Below are 6133 nucleotides of genomic sequence, written 5' to 3' on the forward strand. Positions count from 1 at the left end.
ACATGCTTTTTCAGTTCTGCTCACAAATGCTCTATAGGATTGAGGTCAAGGCTTTCTGATAGTCACTCCAATACCTTGACTTTGTTGTCCTTAAGCCATTTTACCACAACTTTGGAAGTATACTTGGGGTCATTGTCCATTTGGAAGACCCATTTGCGACCAAGCTTTAACTTCCTGACTGGTGTCTTGAGATGTTGCTTCAATATATCCACATAATTTCCCCCTGCAGTCCCCCCTGCAGCAAAGCACCCCAACAACATGATCAAATCAAATCAAATCAAATTTTATTTGTCACATACACATGGTTAGCAGATGTTAATGCGAGTGTAGCGAAATGCTTGTGCTTCTAGTTCCGACAATGCAGTAATAACCAACAAGTAATCTAACTAACAATTCCAAAACTACTGTCTTATACACAGTGTAAGGGGATAAAGAATATGTACTTAAGGATATATGAATGAGTGATGGTACAGAGCAGCATAGGCAAGATACAGTAGCTGATATCGAGTACAGTATATACATATGAGATGAGTATGTAAACAAAGTGGCATAGTTAAAGTGGCTAGTGATACATGTATTACATAAGGATGCAGTCGATGATATAGAGTACAGTATATACGTATGCATATGAGATGAATAATGTAGGGTATGTAAACATTATATAAGGTAGCATTGTTTAAAGTGGCTAGTGATATATTTACATCATTTCCCATCAATTCCCATTATTAAAGTGGCTGGAGTTGAGTCAGTGTCAGTGTGTTGGCAGCAGCCACTCAATGTTAGTGGTGGCTGTTTAACAGTCTGATGGCCTTGAATGGCCTTGAGATAGAAGCTGTTTTTCAGTCTCTCGGTCCCAGCTTTGATGCACCTGTACTGACCTCGCCTTCTGGATGATAGCGGGGTGAACAGGCAGTGGCTCGGGTGGTTGATGTCCTTGATGATCTTTATGGCCTTCCTGTAACATCGGGTGGTGTAGGTGTCCTGGAGGGCAGGTAGTTTGCCCCCGGTGATGCGTTGTGCAGACCTCACTACCCTCTGGAGAGCCTTACGGTTGAGGGCGGAGCAGTTGCCGTACCAGGCGGTGATACAGCCCGCCAGGATGCTCTCGATTGTGCATCTGTAGAAGTTTGTGAGTGCTTTTGGTGACAAGCCGAATTTCTTCAGCCTCCTGAGGTTGAAGAGGCGCTGCTGCGCCTTCTTCACGATGCTGTCTGTGTGAGTGGACCAATTCAGTTTGTCTGTGATGTGTATGCCGAGGAACTTAAAACTTGCTACCCTCTCCACTACTGTTCCATCGATGTGGATAGGGGGGTGTTCCCTCTGCTGTTTCCTGAAGTCCACAATCATCTCCTTAGTTTTGTTGACGTTGAGTGTGAGGTTATTTTCCTGACACCACACTCCGAGGGCCCTCACCTCCTCCCTGTAGGCCGTATCGTCGTTGTTGGTAATCAAGCCTACCACTGTTGTGTCGTCCGCAAACTGCTGCCAGACAGGACTAGATGCTGCCACCACGGTGCTTCACGGTTGGGATGGTGTTTTTCGGCTTGCAAGCCTCCCCCTTTTTCCTCCAAACATAATTCTGGTCATTATGGCCAAACAGTTCTATTTTTGTTTCATTAGACCAGAGGACATTTCTCCAAAAAGTCCGATCTTTGTCCCCATGAGCAGTTGCAAACCGTAGTCTGGCTTTTTTATGGTGGTTTTGCGGGAGTGGTTTCTTCCTTGCTGAGTGGCCTTTCGGGTTATGTTGATATAGGACTCGTTTTACTGTGGATATAGATATATTTGTACCTGTTTCCTCCAGCATCTTCACAAGGTCCTTTGCTGTTGCTCTGGGATTGATTTGCACTTTTCACACCAAAGTACGTGTCACGACTCTGACCGAAGGTGGCTCCACTTCCCGTTCGGTTGGGGCTCGGCGGTCGTTGTCGCCGGCCTACTAGCTGCCACTGATTATTTTCTCCCCCTCCTTATGTGTTTATTGAGTACACCTGTTTTGAGTTGGTTATAATTAGTGATGCTTTATTAGTCAGCCGGCCCGCCTAGTTCTTTGTGCAGGATTGATTATTGTAACCCTGGTGTTTGCATTAGATGTACATGTTCGTGTATTTAGTGCTAGACTGTTTTCGTTTCCCTGTGTCTGGGGCATTTGGTTTGAGCACCCGTAAGTGGGTTGACCGTAGTTCACCGTGTGTGCATTAAAGTAGCACTTTATTGGACTCTGCTTTCCTGTGCCTGATTTCACCCTCACGACACCCAGGACCTTACAGTACGTTCATCTCTAGGAGACAGAACGCATCTTCTTCCTGAGAAGTATGACGGCTGCGTGGACCCATGGTGTTTATACTTGTGTACTATTGTTTGTACAGATGAATGTGGTACCTTCAGGCGTTTGGAAATTGCTCCCAAGGATGAACCAGACTTTTGAAGGTCTACAATATTTTCCTGAGGTCTTGGTGGATTTCTTTTGATTTTCCCACTATGTCAAGCAAAGAGGCACTGACTTTGAAGGTAGGCCTTGAAATACATCCACAGGTACACCTCCAATTGACTCAAATGATGTCAGTCAGCCTATCAGAAGCTTCTAAAGCCATGAAATAATTTCTGGAATTTTCCAAGCTGTTTAAAGGCACAGTCAACTTAGTGAATGTAAACTTCTGACCCACTGGAATTGTGATACAGTGAAATAATCTGTCTGTAAACAATTGTTGGAAAAATGACTTGTGGCATGCACAAAGTAGATGTCCTAACCGACTTGCCAGAACTATAGTTTGTTATTATTAACAAGAAAATTGTGGAGTGGTTGAATAACGAATTTTAATGACTCCAACCTAAGTGTATGTACACTTCCTCTGAAGAGGATGTAGGGGTAGAGAACTAGGGGTGATCAAAACCGTTTCCTAACTACAATATCTTATCTTGACAGGTATTGCAAGCCAAAGAACTGCTACACAATGGAGGATTCTGAAACCATTTATGGTTTTGGTTATGATTATGGGGATTATAGCAATTCCACTTGTTACTCCTCGTGAGGAGGAGGTAGCTTTCAAAACCCATAATACATGCTTCATGGAGGTTTTATGCATTTCCCTCATGGTGGTCAATGTGTTTTTTTTTCTGGGGGTTTGTGGGAATGGCGTTGTCATCTGGATCGCTGGTCACAATATGAAAAAGAAGGTCAACACCACCTGGTACCTCAGCCTGGCCGTCTCCGACATCATATTCTGTGCCTGTCTACCCTTCAACATCATTTACCCGGAAACAAAGGAGTGGAACTTTGAGCTCTTCATGTGCAAATTCAGCTCTTTTGTGATGTTCCTGAACATGTTCGGCAGCATATTACTCCTGGTCGTCATCAGTGTTGACCACTGTGTGTCAGTGTCGTTTCCAGTGCGGGCTCAGGAACACTCCACCATTGGCAAGGCCTTTGAATTGGTGTTCCTGGTCTGGGTTGCCTATGTCGCACTGAGCATCCCCTCCTTGGTGTTCAGCGATGCCAAGACTCATGTCGGGAAGAGCATATGTTTCAATAACTAGACAAACCAACACAGACACAAGATGATCACTGTAAGTCGGTTTATCAGGAGACTTGTGCTCCCATTCCTCGTCCTCTGTTACTCTGTCATCATTCTGCGACTGAGGACCAACCGGATGATCAAGTCCTCCAAGCCCTTAACTTATGACTGCCCTGATAACCACGTTCTTCATCTGCTGCCCTACCATGTCTTTGTTCGGTTTGAGTTGATCCACCAAAGCTACGACCTGGCGGTTATAAAAGCTGGACTGATGGTGGGTACCACTGTAGCCACAGCAAACATTTTCCTCAACCCAATGCTATATATTTTAATCTTAGGCAGCTCCATACTGTCTACGATGGAGAATGAAAAAAATCACAAGTCGTGTTCTTTGTCTCATGTTAACATAATGTCGAACAATATACCTGTTTGATTTGTTTCTCTCATGAGTAAATTGAGTATGGTCTTGTGGAGATATTGGTCACACTTTATTTGGATAATCCAGATGACACATTGTTTCTTATAAAAATAAGTGATGCAGTCGGTCTCTCCTCAACTCTTAGCCAAGAGAGACTGGCATGCATACTATTTATATTAGCCCTCTGATTACAATGATGAGAAAGACGTGCCGCTCTGTGCCAGCTGCAGCTTAACTAGGTCTTTCCTTGCAACACTCGACCACACAACTGGACATTAATCAAGCTAAGACAGGACTAGAGCTTGTAGGACCTGACATATACCGATGTAGGATCTTATTTTGAGCCAGTTTCGTACAGCAACAACAGGAAATGTGAATTTGATTTTGGATTATCCGTTTTTGTAGGGGTTGATATACATTTTTCGAAATGAAATTTCTGTGGAATTTTGAAACTTTGACTTTTTAAACCTCAAATACCTCAGGGAGATGGCCAAGACCCTGATGGTAACTGATAGGTTCTCCCATCTCCACAGAGGAACTCTATCTCTGCAGCACTCCACCAACCAGGCTGTTATGGTAGTGGCCAGACACTCCTTAATAAAAGGCACATGACAGCCTGCTTAGAGTTTGCCAAAAGGCACCTAAAGACTCTCAGACAATGATGAAACCAAGATTGAACTCTTTGGCCTGAATGTCAAGCATCACGTCTGGAGGAAACCTGGCACCATCCCTATGGTGAAGCATGGGGGTGGCAGCATCATGCTGTGGGGATGTTTTTCTGCGGCAGGGACTGGGAGACTAGTCAGGATCGAGGGAAAGATGAATGGAGCAAAGTACATAGGGATCCTTGATGAAAACCTGCTCCAGAGCACTCAGAACCTCAGACAGGGGTGAATGTTCACCTTACAACTGAACAACGACCCTAAGCACACAGCAAAGACAACACAGGAGTGCTTCGGGACAAGTCACTGAATGTCCTTGAGTGGCCCAGCCAGAGCCCGGACTTGAATCCGATCGAAGAGACCTGAAAATAGCTGTGCAGCGACGCTCCCCATCCAACCTGACAGAGCTTGAGAGGATCTGCAGAGAAATGGGAGAAACTCCCCAAATACAGGTGTGCCAAGCTTGTAGCGTCATACCCAAGAAGATTCGAGGCTGTAATTGCTGCCAAAGGTGCTTCAACAAATACTGAGTAAAGGGTCTTAATACTTATGTAAATTTAATATTTTTGTTTTATTTATAAATTTGCTAAACATGTATGTTTTTGCTATGTCATTATGGGGCATTGTGTGTAGATTGATGGAAAAAGCAATTTAATCCATTTTAGAATAAGACTAATGTAACAAAGTGAAAAAAGTCAAGGGGTCTGAATACTTTCCAAATACACTTACTAGGCTCTATTTTGTTTAGTCATTCCATACTGTCTTTTCATGCATATTACTGTAAATCAAATTAAGTCATACGTGCAGTTGTGACAGACACAAACCTTTGTGTCAAATAACCCGGATTTCAATAAATTGAAAAGGAAATAACTCCTTTGTTCACAGTTTCGTCATGTACTGTAACCACAACCACAGATGGCATAAGTGCTTTACCAAATACCCATCCCAAAACAGCCACCTAACTGTAGCTGTCATTGGCTTTGTGCCCCACTCCTCATCATCTTCTGCTACTCTGTCATCATCCTGCAACTGAGGATGAACAGGATGACCAGGTCCTCCAAGAACTTCAGTCATGACTGTACTGATAGCCACGTTCTTCATTAGCTGGCTGCCTTGCCATGTCTTCATCAATCAGGAGCCAGGTAATTACAATTTTCAAACTTTTATTCATGAAGGGCTAAAGATATCTGCGACTCTGGCTAGTGCAAACAGTTTTCTGAACCCATTTCTGTATGCGTTCGTGAGCAAAGATGTCAATCAGAAATGTTGGAGCTCTATAATCTCTAAAATAAAAAAATATTTTGATGAGGAAGAGCGCTCTACAAGAAGTAGAGGGACCTCTTCCTCCCAGGCTGATTAAAAAAGGTTGACAAATGTCTGATTTCCTTTCAACAAATACTGTATGTTCAGGGCAAGTGTATGCTCCTTAAATGTTTTCAATTTTCGCCTAAAATGACATACCCAAATCTAACTGCCTGTAGCTTAGGACATGAAGCAAGGATATGCATATTCTTGATAGCATTTGAAAGGAAACACTG

At 43.5% G+C, this 6133-nt stretch overlaps 1 pseudogene; it reads left to right on the forward strand.

Annotated features, from left to right (window-relative positions):
- The first annotated feature begins 2800 nt into the window (after nucleotides 1-2800).
- Nucleotides 2801-4060, forward strand: LOC112263986 (annotated as a pseudogene).
- Nucleotides 4061-6133: the final 2073 nt, after the last annotated feature.

Source organism: Oncorhynchus tshawytscha, linkage group LG12, assembly GCF_018296145.1.
Source record: "Oncorhynchus tshawytscha isolate Ot180627B linkage group LG12, Otsh_v2.0, whole genome shotgun sequence".
Lineage (NCBI taxonomy): Eukaryota > Metazoa > Chordata > Actinopteri > Salmoniformes > Salmonidae > Oncorhynchus > Oncorhynchus tshawytscha.